Source organism: Pseudorca crassidens, chromosome 5, assembly GCF_039906515.1.
Source record: "Pseudorca crassidens isolate mPseCra1 chromosome 5, mPseCra1.hap1, whole genome shotgun sequence".
Classification (NCBI taxonomy): domain Eukaryota; kingdom Metazoa; phylum Chordata; class Mammalia; order Artiodactyla; family Delphinidae; genus Pseudorca; species Pseudorca crassidens.
The window spans coordinates 130,742,315-130,759,367 of NC_090300.1; the positions used below are offsets into that span (position 1 = coordinate 130,742,315).

Sequence of the window (17,053 nt, forward strand, 5' to 3'; positions counted from 1 at the left end):
ACGGTGAGGGAGGGGCGCAGAGGAACAGAAGGGAACGGGGCCAGCGCTTTCCCTGTCCACTTGAGCACTGGGGAGCCAGCTGGGCTCCCGGGCCTACTCCTCTGCCCTCGGACCCTCCCTCCCGCAGTGCAGAGCCCAAGCCCTGCCCCTACACCCCAACCCGGGGCCCCACCTCTACACTCGGAGACCCCCTCTGAGACTCCCTCCAACCGCATTGGGCCTAAACCCCACCCACACACCCACACCCAGGGCCTTACCTCCAAACTCCAGAACTCCACACTCCAGAGGCCCTCCTTTGGACATGCTGCCCCTCCCTTTCTATGCAGGTCCTAAGCAGAGGCCCCGTCCCACGCTGAAACGTCACCCCCCACCCACCTAGGTCCTGCCCCACCCTAAACCCCGCCCCTGCCTAAGTTCCACCCCTGCCTAAACTCCGCCTCCATAGCCAAGGCTCTTCTTTTTTTTTTTTCTTTTCTCTTTTCCTCTTTTAGATTGGGGTTCTCTTTTACCTTGTTGATTCATTGTTGTTGATTTTTTAATATTTTTATTTTTCCTAATAAATCTTTTATTTTTCTAATTTTATTTTATTCTTTATACATTATTAGTGATCACTCCTTTTGGCCTGTTGCCCCCCCCCCCAACCCTTTTTTTTCTGCTGTAGTTTTATTTTAGCTTGTTGCAGTTGTTTCAATTATAGTTTTATTTTTTCTAATATATTTTTTATCTTTCTAATTTTATTTTGTTTTTTATTCTTTGTACGGCTCATTTTTTTCTTTCTTACTTTTTTTTTTTTTTTTTTTTTAACCATGCCATGAAGCTTGAGGGATCTTGGTTCCCAAGCCAGAGGTCGGGCCCAAGCTCCTGTGATGGGAACTCCAAGTCCAAACCGATGGACTAACAGAGAAACTCAGACCCCAGGGAATATCAACCGGAGTGAGGCCTCCCGGACATCATCATCTCAGTACCAAGACCCAGCTCTATATAACTGCCTGCAAACTCCAGTGCTGGACATCTCAGGCCAAACAACTAGTTTGGCACGAATAAAGCACCACCCATTAAAAAAAAAAAAACAAAAAAAAAAAGAAGAAATGGAAAATTAAAAAAGAAATGAAAAAAAAAGTTACATACGAAGGAGCAAGGTAAAAACCTATAAGACCAAATAAATGAAGATGAAATAGGCAACCTACCTGAAAAAGAATTCAGAGTAATGATAGTAAAGATGATCCAAAATCTCAGATACAGAATAGAGAAAATACAAGAAACATTTTACAAGGATCTAGAAGAACTAAAGAGCAAACAAACAGTGATGAACAACACAATTACAGAAATTAGAAATACTCTAGAAGGAATCAATAACAGAATAACTGAAGCAGAAGAACGGATAAGTGACCTGGAAGATAAAATGGTGGAAATAACTGCCAGGGAGCAGAATAAAGAAAAAACAATGAAAAGAATTGAGGACAGTCTCAGAGACCTCTGGGACAACATTAATGCACCAACATTCGAATTACAGGGCTCCCAGAAGAAGAGGAGAAAAAGAAAGGGTCTGAGAAAATATTTGAAGAGATTATAGTAGAAAACTTCCATAACATGGGAAAAGAAATAGTCAATCAAGTACAGGAAGCACAGAGAGTACCATACAGGATAAACCCAAAGAGAAACACTCCGAGACACATATTAATCAAACTATCAAAAATTAAATACAAAGAAAATATATTAAAAGCAGCAAGGGAAAAGCAACAAAATAACAGACAAAGGAATCCCCAAAAGGTTAACAGCTGATTTTTCAGTAGAAACTCTGCAGGCCAAAAGGGAGTGACAGGACATATTTAAAGTGATGAAAGGAAAAACCTACAACCAAGATTACTCTACCCAGCAAGGAACTCATTCAGATCCGATGGAGAAATTGAGACCTTTACAGATATTCAAAAGTTAAGAGAAGTCAGCACCACCAAACCAGCTTTACAACAAATGCTAAAGGAACTTCTCTAGGCAGGATACACAAGAGAAGGAAAAGACCTACAATAACAAACCCAAAACAATTAAGAAAATGGTAACAGGAACATACATATCGATAACTACCTTAAATAAAAATGGATTAAATGCTCCAACCAAAAGACACAGACTGGCTGAATGGACACAAACACAAGACCCGTACATATGCTGTCTACAGGAGACCCACTTCAGACCGAGGGACACATACAGACTGAAAGTGAGGGGAGGGAAAAAGATATTCCATGCAAATGGAAATCAAAAGAAAGCTGGAGTAGCAATTCTCATATCAGACAAAACAGACTTTAAAATAAAGACTTTTACAAGACACAAAGAAGTACACTAAATAATGATCAAAGGATCAATTCAAGAAGAAGATATAACAATTGTAAATATTTATGCACCCAACATAGGAGCACCTCAATACATAAGGCAAATGGTAACAGCCATAAAAGGGGAAATCGACAGTAACACAATCATAGTAGGGGACTTTAACAACCCACTTTCAACAATGGACAGATCATTCAAAATGAAAATAAATAAGGAAACACAGCTTTAAATAATACATTAAACAAGATGGACTTAACTGATATTTATAGGACATTCCATCCAAAAACAACAGAATACACTTTCTTCTCAAGTGCTCATGGAATATTCTCCAGGATAGACCATATCTTGGGTCACAAATCAAGCCTTGGTAAATTTAAGAAAATTGAAATCGTATCAAGTGTCTTTTCTGACCACAACACTATGAGAATAGATATCAATTATAGAAAAAAAAAACTGTAAAAAATACAAACACATGGAGGTTAAAAACAATATGTTACTAAATAACCAAGAGATCACTGAAGAAATCAAAGAGGAAATCAAAAAATACCTAGACACAAATGACAATGAAAACACGATGACCCAAAACCTATGGGATGCAGCAAAAGCAATTCTAAGAGGGAAGTTTACAGCAATACAATCCTACTGCAAGACACAAGAAACATCTCAAATAAACAACCTAACCTTACACCTAAAGCAAATAGAGAAAGAAGAACAAAAAACCCCCAAAGTTAGCAGAAGGAAAGAAATCATAAAGATCAGATCAGAAATAAATGAAGAAGAAATGAAGGAAACAATAGCAAAGATGAATAAAACTAAAAGCTGGTTCTCTGAGAAGATAAACAAGATTGATAAACCATTAGCCAGCCTCTTCAAGAAAAAAAAGAAGACTCAAATCAACAGAATTAGAAATGAAGAAGGAGAAGTAACAACTGACACTGCAGAAATACAAAGGATCATGAGACATTACTACAAGCAACTATATGCCAATAAAATGGACAACCTGGAAGAAATGGACAAATTCTTAGAAAAGCACAACCTTCTAAGACTGATCCAGGAAGAAATAGAAAATATAAACAGACCAATCACAAGGACTGAAATTGAAACTGTGATTAAAAATCACAATGCAAATCAAGCCCAGGACCAGATGGCTTCACAGGCGAATTCTATCAAACATTTAGAGAAGAGCTAATACCCAACCTTCTCAAACTCTTCCAGAATATAGCAGAGGGAGGAACACTCCCAAACTCATTCTATGAGGCCACTATCACCCTGATACCAAAACCAGACAAAGATGTCACAAAGAAAGAAAACTACAGGCCAATATCACTGATGAACATAGATGCAAAAATCCTCAACAAAATACTAGCAAACAGAATCTAACAGCACATTAAAAGGATCATACACCATATCAAGTGGGGTTTATCCCAGGAATGCAAGGATTCTTCAATATATGCAAATCAATCAATAAGATACACCATATTACCAAATGGAAGAATAAAAACCATACGATCGTCTCAATAGATGCAGAAAAAGCTTTTGACAAAATTCAACACATATTTATGATAAAAACCCTCCAGAAAGTAGGCATAGAGGGAACTTTTCTCAGAATAATAAAGGCTATATATGACAAACCCACAGCCAACATTGTTCTCAATGGTGAAAAACTGAAACCATTTCCACTAAGATCAGGAACAAGACAAGGTTGCCCACTCGCAGCACTATTATTCAACATAGTTTTGGAAGTTTTAGACTCAGCAATCAGAAAAGAAAAAGAAATGAAAGGAATCCAGGGGCTTCCCTGGTGATGCAGTGGTTGAGAGTCTGCCTGCCGATGCAGGGGACATGGGTTCGTGCCCTGGTCTGGGAAGATTCCACATGCTGTGGAGCGGCTAGGCCTGTGAGCCATGGCCGCTGATCCTGCGTGTCCGGAGCCTGTGCTCTGCAATGGGAGAGGCCAAGGCAGTGAGAGGCCTGCATACCACCAAAGGAAAAAAAAAAAAGGAATCAAAATCAAAAAAGAAAAAGTAAAACTGTCACTATTTGCAGATGACATGATACTATACATAGAGAATCCTAAAGATGCTACTAGAGCTAATCAATGAATTTGGTAGAGTAGCAGGATGCACAAGTAAGGCACAGAAATCTCTTGCATTCCTATACCCTAATGATGAAAAATCTGAAAGAGAAATTAAGGAAATACTCCCATTTACCACTGCAACAAAAAGAATAAAATACCTAGGAATAAACCTACCTAAGAAGATGAAAGACTTGTATGCAGAAAACTACAAGACACTGATGAAAGAAATTAAAGATGATACAAACAGATGGAGAGATATACCATGTTCGTGGATTGGAAGAATCAACATTGCGAAAATGACTCTACTACCCAAAGCAATCTACAGATTCAATGCAATCCTTATCAAACTACCAATGGCATTTTTCATAGAACTAGAACAAAAAATTTCACAATTTGTATGGAAACACAAAAGACCCCAAATAGCCAAAAGAATCTCGAGAAAGAAAAACGGAGCTGGAGGAATCAGGCTCCCTGACTTCAGGCTATACTACAAAGCTACAGTAATCAGGACAGTATGGTACTGGTACAAAAACAGAAATATAGATCAATGGAACAGGATAGAAAGCCCAGAGATAAACCCACACACATATGGTCACCTTATCTTTGATAAAGGAGGCAAGAGTATACAATGGAGAAAAGACAGCCTCTTCAATAAGTGGTGCTGGGAAAACTGGACAGCTAGCTACATGTAAAAGAATGAAAGTAGAACACATCCTCACACCATACACAAAAATAAACTCAAAATGTATTAAAGACCTAAATGTAAGGCCAGACACTATCAAACTATTAGAGGAAAACATAGGCAGAACACTCTGTGACATAAATCACAGCAAGATCATTTTTGACCCACCTCCTACAGAAATGGAAATAAAAACAAAAATAAACAAATGGGACCTAATGAAACTTAAAAAGTTTTGCACAGCAAAGTAAATGATAAATAACATGAAAAGACAACCCTCAGAATGGAAGAAAATAGTTGCAAATGAAGCAACTGACAGAGGATTAATCTCCAAAATTTACAAGCAGCTCATGCAGCTCAATATCAAAAAAACAAACAACCCAATCCAAGAATGGGTGGAAGACCTAAACAGACATTTCTCCAAAGCAGATATACAGATTGCCAAGAAACACATGAAAAGATGCTCAACATCACTAATCATTAGAGAAATGCAAATCAAAACTACAATGAGGTATCACCTCACACAGGTCAGAATGGCCATCATCCAAAAATCTACAAACAATAAATGCTGGAGACGATGTGGAGAAAAGGAAACCCTCTGGCACTGTTGGTGGGAATGTAAATTGATAGAGCTACTGTGGAGAACAGTATGAAGGTTCCTTAAAAATGTAAAAATAGAACTACCATATGACCCAGCAATCCCACTACTGGGCATATAACCAGAGAAAACCATAATTCAAAAAGAGTCATGTACCACAATGTTCATTGCATCACTATTTACAATAGCCAGGACATGGAAGCAACCTACGTGTCCACTGACAGATGAATGGATAAAGAAGATGTGGTGCATATATACAAAGGAACATTACTCAGCCATAAACAGAAGCAAAATTGAGTTATTTGTAGTGAGTTGGATGGACCTAGAGTCTGTCATACAGAGTGAAATAAGTGAGAAAGAGAAAAACAAATACCGTATGCTAACACATATATATGGGATCTAAAAATAAAAAAAAATGATTTTTATGAATGTAGGGGCAGGACAGGAATAAAGACACAGAAATAGAGAATGGACTTGATGACACGGGAAGGGGGAAGGGCAAGTTGGGATGAAGTGAGAGAGTAGCATGGATATATACACACTACCAAATGTAAAATAGATAGCTAGTGGTAAGCACTAGCTATTGTGCTAGTGGATTCTTAATCACCGTGCCATCAGGGAAGCCCTACCTATATACTTTTGAAACCCTGTAATATTCCCTTGATATTATTAGAGTGGTGACTGAGAATTAAGGCACTTACCTAGTGATATATCAGTGGCAATGATAAAGTTAATTTTTTTTTAATTGACTAAAGCTGTTTGAGTAGAAAACTATAACTATTAACAACGTTTCATATACAAAAAGTTTAGAAAACTGCTTTTTGGTATCATGGAAAACTTATAAACAGCAAGAAGCTTATGTTATCTGGTCACAGTCATGACTAAAGAAAAAGTTTTAGTGTAATAGAGGAAGGTTACATTATGAATGATTATGCTTTCAAGTCCAGCTCCACACATGATACTCTCCTTATTGTGTATGCCACATCAAAAAGGGCATTTTGGCAACTTTCCTTTCTATCAAATATGTTGAGTATCATTGGAGAGTAAACTCATTTTAATTATTTCAAGCCTCAGTAATCATCAACAAAACGAAGGCAGGTTTTTGCAAAAGAGTGACTAATTTAGAATTTCAAACGCCAATTTCTCTCTCCACATCTCCTGTCCTCTGCCTAAAACCTAGAATGTGAAATTTGCTTTGCTTCTAGAGTTACCTAAATAAAAACAGTATAAGACGTTAATAAGTATAATCATATTAATATGATATGTTCCCTTTTGCATTCCCAGCTCTCCACTGTTCAGGTCCCAGGAAGTTCCTTCATAACTTGGCAAAGCTTCAGAAGCAGGCCCAGAACTTCCCTTCACTATGCTAGCCTCTGAAAGAGAAGAAATGCATCATTTGCCAAGACCAGGCTGGCTCAGGCTCTTGCTTCTGAGAGGCATGAAACTTGCAGCTGGCCCGTTCTCCTGCTCTCAGATGACAATGCCTCTGGTCTCTACTGGCCTTAGGGGAAGCTTTATCAAGTTTAATGTTAAAGAGGAAGCTGAACACACAGTTCCTCTATCTGCTCTCATGGGATGGGCAGACTTTTCTAACTACCACCCAGACCAAAAGCAAAGATACTGAGACATGCATAAGACAATACAAGTAGTCACCATTTGCTGTTCCACAGAAATAGTAAGATTTAATTCATGCTTTTATGAGCACATGTAAATAAATATATTTGTAAAAAATTAAACACATTAAATAGGCTATTTTAAATTCACTGTCTCAGGTCAATGGATCTAGCAACAGTAGTTGAAATTAAGTAACACCCTATCTTTGGCCTTTTGACCACCTGTTTTTCACTCCAAGTCCAAAAGATTGTTTCTGAATAGTGTTTTGATTCATATGATGTAAACACTCCTTTGGACACATGCCTCATAATCTGGAATGGGTTAATAGATTGATCTCCTGTTTTTGATGAGACATTATACCCCAGTGTCTATGACTGATTTTCTAAAGCAGGCCATGGTATAGATGGCAGGAGAATAGTTAACAAAGAGTAACAGAGCTTACTCAGGGAGTACACTGCAAAATTTGTTTCTGAGTTGAAGAGCAAGAGGCAAATTAACATTCCTTCCAAAGTCTTTCTCACATGCAAATACATTCATCTCTCTCCCAGTTAGACTTTGTGGAAACAGATTTCAAAATTAATCTCAATTTGAATGCATCTCTATTTTCAGGGTGGCAAATATCACTACAATTTTTTTCTTCTCTTTAAAAATATGAACCTTGAAGGCAGCTGGTTGTGAAAAACAAAATAACCAGCCCTTGTTCCCCAGTGTAAAATCACTGGTTGCTCCCCAGAATCTACCAAAAAAAATCAGGATACATCTGTGGCAGGGTTCCCTGCCAGAAGTAGTCTAGGAGTTCCCATTGTGGTCTGACTTCACCCCCCAATCATTTTAGTTAGGATTTGTTTTTGGATTTTGATTCAAATTACAGGGCCATGTGCAAGAGCTGTTGAGTTAAGGAAAAACTCTGGAACTGCACTCGATCATCACAGGCACCAGAAGAGCTCAGTGTGAGAGGCACTGCCTCAGCCTTCACCCATTTGGTCAAGGTGCACACACACACACACACACACACACATGCACACAAACATATCAGAGAATGGCATGAAAATAGACAAAACCCACCAATGTGTCACAGTTGTCATGATTTAAGGAAGAGTTCACAAAGAAATTTCCTTGAATCTCACCAAAATTTTGAGTAAAGGGTGACAGTGTGCTAAGTCAATTTTCCTGCGACTTCTAAACATTTACCCTCCTGAATGGGGTCAAAGCAGAATCACCTCATAGCGGATATCTCTTCAAGTAGTGATAGTGTTTTAAAAGTTCATTAAAAAAAATTACAATAGAAATACTCCCTGAATTGATCTACAGATTCAAGGTAATCCCTATTAAAATTCTGACTACCTTTTTAGCAGAAATGAGGAAAAAAAGACTTTAAAATTCATATGGAAAAGCAAGGGACCCCAAATAGTCAAAACAATCTTGAAAAAGAACAAAGGAGGAAGACTCACATTGCCTATTTCAAAACTTACTACAGAGCTACAGTAATCAAAATAGTGTGGTATTGTAATAAGAATGTATATATAGAAGGAATAGAATTGAGAGTCAAGAAATAAACCCATATATCCCTGGTCAACTGATTTTTGACAAGGGTTCCGATACCATTTAAAGTAGAAAGAATAGTTTTTTTCAACAAATGGTGATGGGACACTGGATATCCACATGTAAAAGAATGAAGGGGGCTTCCCTGGTGGCACAGTGGTTGAGTCCGCCTGCCGATGCAGGGCACATGGGTTCGTGCCCCAGTCCGGGAAGATCCCACATGCTGCGGAACAGCTGGGCCCGTGAGCCATGGCCACTGAGCCTGTGCGTCCGGAGCCTGTGCTCCGCAACGGGAGAGGCCACAGCAGTGAGAGGCCCGTGTACCAAAAAAATAAAAAATAAAAAAAATAATGAAGGAGGATCCTTATCTCACATTACATATAAAAATTAACTCAAAATGAATCAAAGATTTAACTATAAGAGCTAAACTATAAGACTCTTGGAAACAAACACAGGTATACATATATTTGACCTTGGATTGAGCAATTGTTCTTAGATATAATACTAAAGCATAAGCAACAGCGAAAACAAATTGATAAACTGGACTTCATCAAAGTTTTACAATTTTGTGTGTTCAAAGGATGTCAAGAAAGTGAAAAGAAAACCTACAAAAAGGGAGAAAATATTTTCAAATCATATATTTAATGAGAGTTTAGTATCCAGAATATATAAAAATCTTTTACAACTCAATAATAAAAACGCAGAGCCCTATTAAAAAATATGCAAAAGATTTTAATAGATACCGCCTACTTATTAAGACTGAAAACATAATCCATAGAGCCACTGCAATGGTATGAAATAAACAATGTGGTTTATATGTAAGTCATCTAATGACTGCCAGGGTACACTGGGATCGCAAGAAATAAGATCAATATACCACTCCGAATTATACATATTGATGTCTACAATCTATCTGCCAGAATGGCAGAGATTATGCTTATTTGTTTTAAATTAAACTTTTTGACATTCATTCTTCCTAGAAAGTGTATACTTTTTTAATAATGCTAAACGATTGACTTTTCCTTTAAAATTATGGATCAGAAAATACAGAAAAAAACACATCTGTTTGTCAGAAGGGAATATTATAAAAATTACCCAGGGAAACTGATGTTGTTTCCCTGAATAATTTCCATGTCAATAATTTACATATGTCAAGTTACATACATCAACTTTTTTTTTTTAAATATTAGTCAGCATTTAAAAATATTTTTTTAATTAATTAATTAATTAATTTGTCTGCATCGGGTCTTAGTTGTGGCACGTGAGATCTTCGTTGCCGCGTGTGGGATGTTTGTTGTGGCACGCGAGGATCTTTATTTGCGGCATGCAGGAATCTTCCCATTGAAGCATGTGGGATCTAGTTCCCTGACCAGGGATTGACCCAAGGCCCCCTGCATTGGGAGCATGGAGTCTTAGCCACTGGGCCACCAGGAAAGTCCCTACATACGTCAAAAGGACCCTATCACTGACTTCCACAGATCATCTGAATGACATACACTATATTTATAGATTCAGTCATTAAACTCCTAAGAAAAGGACAGCTTACATATCATATCCAAAAAAGGTATAAAGAACTAAATGTCTGCAAAGCACTAAACTAGACACTATGGGTGAGTTAAATGCTTAAGGGCTGTAACCTCCTAAGACTATTTACAGACCAGTTGGGTTTGAGGTATGAACTCATTGGCATTGAAACATCTATGTTTTGCTGTTTAGAGACATTTCAACATGGCAGGCAAAGCATCAGAAAACTGGGTTGCTGTTGTCATAGTATACTTTTCCGTTTTGAAGATTAATATGCTTACATGTAGGTCACTTGACAACGCAGTTTCATTTTCTCATTTATAAAATGAGTTGTACTATTTTGGAAGAGTAAATGTCTTGCTTAAGAGGGAGACAAAGATATACATTTAGAGGGTAGGCAAATAAACACTGGTCAAACCTGTAATTCAGGTAATAATACTGGAAAAAATACTAATAAGGACCTCTGAGACTACTGTAAAACTAAAGGAAGAAAATGTCTTTGACAATTTATGATACAAATAAATGTTCTTGTTGCCAAATACTTAAATCAGTTCTAAAATGTAAAATCTACTTATACTTAAAAGCCATTTCCTATGGAAAATAAGAGTGGAGTAAGTTAATAGTTCTCTCACTTTATTTACTTTTATGATTTTTTTTTTCTTCCTGATGCCCTCCCCTGACTAACAATTATACACAAGGATACTTAAAATTCTCAGTAGTAATGAATGTTCCATTTTGTTGGTCTGGAAGTGCCATAGATATTCTATTTTAAGTCTAGACTACTTTGGATTCATTAAATCCAAAAATCAATAGGTTTACTAGGAACAGAGAATGGAAACACTGTCCTTGAAATCAACATGCTGTATTTTTCCCAAAGAGCAGAAAAGTTTATCAGGAGGACACAGTCAAATTGTAATAAAAAATTATAAGCCTTCTTTCATTAACTTGAGTTTCTTGATCTCCTGCCACATATTTCAATCCCACCCCATTCACTATGGATTTGTTCCGCCAGAGATCCTTCCAACATCTGGTTTACAATAATTCATGTTTTTACTAATTTTGAAGGCTAAAAGAAAAAAAAAAAAACCAGGGTATGAAACAATTAGGCCTGCCTTCCCCCTTTCCTTCCTCCTATCTTTCTCATAAATTGATCATTACAGCATTCTGTGAAACAGCCAGCCCTGAGTTGAGAGCTACAATGTTTTTAGCCTTGAGGAAGCTGTAAAATGAAGTACTCTGGTGAGTGCTGATAGAAGAATAGAATCCTTTTGGCACAGATTTAAGGAAGATTACAAAGGATAAAAAAATCCACTCATTTTGAAACAGCAAACTGACAAAGCAAAGCCGAGATGAACGATAGTAGAGATGAAGGAATTCTGCTTTTTTGAAGGGTTAAAAGATGATTAAGACAGAATATGGACATTGAAAAGAGGCATATTTTCCTTAAATTAATGATTATATCATTTGCTGAATAAAAAAAAAAAATTGTCCTAAACAGCTATTTTAAATGAGGAAGGAATTCTTTCCCCCTGTACAAACGCCTTACGTCTTTCTTTACAGAAAGCTTCATAATTTGTATGCAAATACAATTTTTAAAAAAGGAAAACATTAAGTAATAAATGATGTGCCTGGGAACTTGCACATAATAGTAATTCAAACTGAACTGAAAAATTATTATAAAAGAATACACAGCAAGCTTTTATAAAACTAATAGAGTAGTTTTGATAATTCATACTTATTGGTGAAGCAAAGCAAATAGATAGCCTCAGACTCTGGTTGATGGAAGAGTCAAACCAGACAACATATTTAATAAATCAAGTGTCAAAGTATATGAATTGGGCAGAAAGCCAAACAGCAGAGGGTCATGGATAAGATATAGTACAATATTGTAAGATGTTATTAATTACAGTCCTGAGAACTCAGCTTTATTCTTTATTTTGATACCTTTGCCAACGCACCCATTTTGTTGGCTTGAGCAATCATAGCTTTAGAGAATGCTGCGGCCGAGGAAAAAGGTTTGTTTTGTGTAGCACTAGCTATGCTAGGTGCTAAGGAAGGAGCTCAGGGTGGGTCTTTAGGGTTATGGAGGAGATCACCTGATCCACCTAAGTTAAGGATCATCTACTTTGCAGCCTAGGGATTTGCTTCAACCTAGGCTATGATGACTAATACTACAGAGTACCAGGTCCTCTGCTGGATCCCAAGGATACAGACATGACCAAGACATGTCTTGGAAGATCGCACAGGACTGGGGGCTGGTGGACGTGTCAATAAACAATTAAATACAAAGTAGAGTATGGTATTAGAGGTGGATACATGGTGCTTTAGACACTGAGGTTTAGTAGAAGAAAATTCTACTGAATTGAGAGTAGGAAAGTGGGTAGCAGAGAGAGTATGAGTTTCGGACTCATGCAGACCTTGGCTCCAATTCCACTTTCATCACTTTACTATCTGTTAAGGGCAAGTTAGTTGGAGGTGCTGTCACTGAATTCACCAGTGTTGTCACTAGCGCATATGTTGCATTTGTGTGAATTATAAGAAAGCTCCACTTCACGTGGATGTGGCCCCATCCCAGAGGGCTTGGCTTCGTTAGTGGGATGTGGAATGAATGTCAGTCTATGCTTTTTCCCTAAACCACCTGTCACATCTATATGTGGTGGCCCTGATCCTCAACATGCGTGAACTTTCATAAAGAACTCAGGCCAGCAACATCATCAGTAAGAGATTCTCATCAGTTCGCTATATAACTGTCACTCAAACACCAGCTCTTCCCTCTGGCTCCCTATGCAAATTAGTCAAGGGCTTATGGGAGTGTGGACATTTCAGTTGAGTACTGAAGTATGCTGCTTTTCAAGCAAGGAAGAACCATGTGCAGGTTGTATTTTCATTTTAGCAGGGAACTCAGCCCTGAAGAGGAAGAATTTGGGTAGGAGGGGACCAAGAGGCAGGGTGACTAGTTGAGAGTCCAGTGAAACTCATGTGAGAGGATAAGGATCTGAGCTAACGATGTGGATTTACAGAGCAGGGATTCCACATGAATATCGGAGGTAGAATACATAGGATTTCAGATTGATAAGCAATCATGGGTGGAGGAGAGGAAGGCATCATGGATATGTATGGGACAACTGGGATAACCCATAACTGAGATTGTAAAATGGGTCAATTGCAAGAGGGACACAATGATTTCTTCCTTACACACATAGTTTGGAGTTTGAGAAACAGGTGAAATATAGGCATACCTCGGAGACACTGCAGGCTCGGTTCCAGACCACTGCGATAAAGTATCTCAACTTTATATCTCAACAAAGCGAGTCACATGAATTTTTTGGTTTCCCAGTGCATATAAAAGTTATGTTTACCCTATACTGTAGTCTATTAACTGTGCAATAGCATTACGTCTAAAAAGACGATGAACATACCTTAATTAAAAAATATTTTATTGCTAAAAAATGCTAACCATCATCTGAGCCTTCAGCGAGTCACTATCTTTTTGCAATAGTAACATCAAAGATCACTCATCACAGAGCACCATCACAAATGTACTAATAATGAAATAGGTTGAAATATCAGAATAATTACCAAAATGAGACTGAAGTGAGAAAATGCTGTTGGAAAACGGTGCTGACAGACTCACTCAACACAGGGTTGCTACAAACCTTCCATCTGTGAAAAATGCAATATCTGCAAAGCGCAATAAAACGAGGTATGCCTGTGTTCTGAGTCTGGAATATGTCACTGGGACTCAGCAGACAGGTTGTTGTTATGGATATGGGATTTACTGGAGTTAACAGTAGAGCAGCATAAACAGATGGCTTTCTCAGGAAAGCACAGTGGGTGAAAACGGTCAGGGCTGGAACTCATGGCCCTGACGAATTCTAGGCTTTAGTCAGTCACACTTTACTGTTCTCACAAATTTGATGCCAGTTCCCACTTTCGCACTTTTCTTTCTGGTGTGACTAGCTTCTTCCTCAGTTTCACCCATAATAGAGAATTCTACCCTCGTGGGAGCATAAACTACCTGAAGCAGATAAACCTATGTCACGAAAGATACTAGCAGTTCCTCAGGACTGGTGAAAACCCTTCATCTCCAGAGCAACTATTACCCTTATTTAACAAAACTATTGTATTTCTCTCCAGATGGTTTACTGTATTAAACATATTCTAACTGCCTGCATTTATAAGCACAAACTTTTATATAAACAACATGCATTTGTAGGTTCTTTCGGATCTTCTCCTTTTCCCAGCAGCTCTGAATTTTAGTATGCTTCTTACTTACACTGAACTGACTCCAAATCTAAAATCTGATTACACACAGAAAAGGCAGATGCATGCAAATCAGACTAATGACAAAGCATTTAATTAGAAATTAAATGTACAGGACATACACTGGAAGAAATCTGTGCAGATTCTATTTGGAAAGTAAGCTAAAAACCAACTTCTATTATGGAAAATTTCAAGCGCATATAAAAGTAAAGAGAATACTACAAAGAACTCCCGCTCAGCTTAAACAGCACTCAGCTTAAACAATTGGCACTCACAGCCCATCTTGTTTCATCTATGGTCCTACTTTAAAAGTAAGTTATTTTTGGGCTTCCCTGGTGGCACAGTGGTTGAGAGTCCACCTGCCGATGCAGGGGACACGGGTTCGTGCCCCGGTCCGGGAAAATCCCACATGCTGCAGAGTGGCTGGGCCCGTGAGCCGTGGCCGCTGAGCCTGCGCGTCCGGAGCCTGTGCTCCGTGGGAGAGGCCACAGCAGTAAGAGGCCCACGTACCGCAAAAATAAATAAATAAATAAATAAAAATAATAAAAAATAAATAAAAATGGAGGCAAGAAAGATTTTTTAAATGATTATCTTTTAGGATTCGGTGTTCGGTATACTCAGAATGACAAAACTATTTTTAAAAATGACATGCTCTTAAGCTTACTTAACAGTTTTTTTTTAAAGAAAAAATTCTATGATTCTAGTTATCGGAATATTCTCCCTGCCACTGAGATTTGAAGTTTAGTGTGTGGTTCTACTCTTGGGGCATTGTGCAACACTCAAGACAGCTGAATCACCATCTGTTCTGTGGAACTGCGACTTATTAGTGGTCACTGCTTTCAGTAGTATTTTGCTGAATGAAAACGTCTGGTAATTTAATTAGACAGAGTCAACCATAATTACTGGCTGAGAGTGAAATATTCTAGTCCTTTGCAATGGCTTATTCCTCTATAGTTTGGTATGACTGGCAACACCTCAGTTGAAGTTCCTTATGAAAATAAGCTTGATAAGATGGCTATAAGGCCAAAATACATTCATCTAGAAGATTTGAGCTTCAGTTCATTAAGAACGTGATTTTTCTTTGATTTTGTCCCTTCTACAACTTATTGGAGGCCTTTCTTATACTTATTTAATACACAGTATTTTAAAGGTTCCTTACACGTGTCTATCCTAATATATAACAAGAATATTCGTTTCTTAAAGAAAGGATCCTGTGTGTTAATACACAACACTGAACAGACCATTATTACCTGATAAGTGCCAACTACTTGGTAGTAATACAAACAACACTTGCAAGGTATTACTAAGTTAGAAAAAAGAAGAGTAGAACAGCACTGTTATGAAATGTAAAAATCGAGCCAAGCCGTGTTTTGGGCACTTCAGAGCAGGAATTCCTGCAACCGGTACACCATCTACAACATCCTGGGTGTTCTGTTTTCAGATAACCTGCATCTGTTTTAAACCAAATTAAGCATCTACTTCCAACCCAATTAAGAAAGAACAGGACTCATTATGGAGAGGGATCCACCACACACATATTGCTTATTTACAGATGGTTTATGCACTATATCGCCTGGATTCATACATCTGCTTTATGTTGAAAGATGCACTAGGGTAATTGCATCTAAGTACTTCTGTGAGGCAACGTTAAACAAATATGGGCATTTTGGGGGTTTGTGGAGAATTATGTTATGCGATACTTTACTCCCTTTCCAAGAAAAACAGAAAAGGGAGAACTTACTCATACGAAATATTAAAGATGTCATTACGAAAACTAGGGCCATAGGAGACAGTGGGCACACAAGGTCGGTTTCCTGGTTTTGATAATGCATGATGTTACATAAGATGTTACTGCTGAGGAAGGTGGGTGATGTCTACCTTGGACTACTCTGTATTATTTTTCCAACTTCTTATGAGTGTATGATTATTTTAAAAGTTTAATGAAAGATAGCGGGCATATAGTTAATTAAGGTTAAACAACAATGTGGTCCAGAGAACACTCATGGCTATGCAGGGGGCAGGGCATGCATCAAAGAAAGATGTGTTACTGAATATAACAATAACCTCAAAGTCAAAGGTCAGAGTTTTGTGGTTTTGCTGTGCTCCTTGGGATATGCATGACATAGGCAAGTTTCTTAAATTGTAAGTTTGGGCTCCTTCCTCTGAAAAATGAGGATATCATGGCACTCATAAGATTATGATAATAAAGAATTAAGAGATGAAGGGTTGTTTCTATTAAACTGTAAAGTACCAAAGCATCATAAGGTGATATTTATAAGATTGACTAAATTAGAAAACTGTTGACAAGTATAATCCAACAACAAGTGGCTCATTATCACACAAATAGACCAAAGTCAAATTACATCCCCCTCGGCTTTTGTCAGTATGCAGTTAAGACCTGATGCAATTGCTAAGATGAGAGCAACTTTCACTC

The 17,053-nt window shown here is 37.9% G+C and overlaps 2 protein-coding genes across 7 annotated transcripts in view; one reads left to right on the forward strand and one right to left on the reverse strand.

The window, feature by feature from the left end:
- The window catches only part of JAM2 (junctional adhesion molecule 2), a 407,749-nt gene that overhangs the window by 268,877 nt on the left and 121,819 nt on the right, over positions 1–17,053 (forward strand). The gene's annotated exons all lie outside the window — the stretch shown is intronic.
- Positions 1–17,053, reverse strand: part of APP (amyloid beta precursor protein) — a 272,026-nt gene that overhangs the window by 49,829 nt on the left and 205,144 nt on the right. The window lies entirely within an intron of this gene.